Consider the following 1,132-nt stretch of genomic DNA (forward strand, 5'->3'; position numbering starts at 1 on the left):
TTTCTTAAAATTTTCTTTACTTTGGCCGCCATTTTCTATATGATCCCGAAGAGATATCAAAATTTTAATGCAACTTTTCAATACATTATTAGTAGTCCTCTAACCGAATCTGAAGTCAGAATTTCAAAATTCGCAAAAAAATTGCTACACACACACACACACACACACACACAAAAAAGGCTCGTATAGATTTCAGAAAACAAAACTTTTCAAGTTTTTTTTGATTATATTTCCGTTTATATATATATATATTACAAATCATTATTAATTACTTGATATATCTTGATATATATATATATATATATTGATAGGGATTATAACGATATGAGTTATGATCAGTAGTTTAATTGTTTGTAACAAATTACTAGCAATTAATACAACAAATAAAAAAAACCAATCAATAAATTTATATATAATAATAATACAGTAGAAATTGTATACAATAAAAATCAATTGAAACTAATAGTTTAGTTTAGTTTTATTTTAGTTATAATACTAATTGATAGCAAATTCATAATATACAGTAGTTCATCTATAGTATAGAAAAATTCATTACTTAAATATAGTATAAAGTACTGTATTTTTATATATATATATATATATATATATAAATAATCAAACAAACAGTACAGTATATTTACAGTGATTTTATTTTATTATTTTTAGCTTTTAATTTTTATTAACAAAAAACTAATGTCTATATGTATGTATGTGTGTGTGTGTGTGTGTGTGTGTGTGTGTGTGTGTGTTTTGAACACTAATGACACACCAATTATAATATACAGTATATATATATATATAGCTATTTGACAACAAATACAACTAAAAATAATAGTATAGAAAAAGCTGAACCCATTAAATAATAGGCTAAATTGATAGATGGATATACAGTATTTACAGGTAGGTATAGTATATACATGTATATACAGGTACAGTAATACCTATTTAACTAAATACTGTCATCATTTAATTGATGAAAATGCTATTATATCTAACAGTTTTTTTCTAGAGAGAAAAAAAATCAAATAATTAATTACTTATTCCCCAAATGTGTTATCAAAGTAAGAGAGAGAGAGAGAGAGAGAGAGAGAGAGAGAGATAGCAAAGAGAGAGACAATTAACTGATTAGTAA

Source organism: Oppia nitens, unplaced genomic scaffold (genome assembly GCF_028296485.1).
Source record: "Oppia nitens isolate AA-2021 unplaced genomic scaffold, nextdenovo-longstitch-racon4-pilon3 scaffold33_pilon_pilon_pilon, whole genome shotgun sequence".
NCBI classification, from domain to species: Eukaryota; Metazoa; Arthropoda; class Arachnida; order Sarcoptiformes; family Oppiidae; genus Oppia; species Oppia nitens.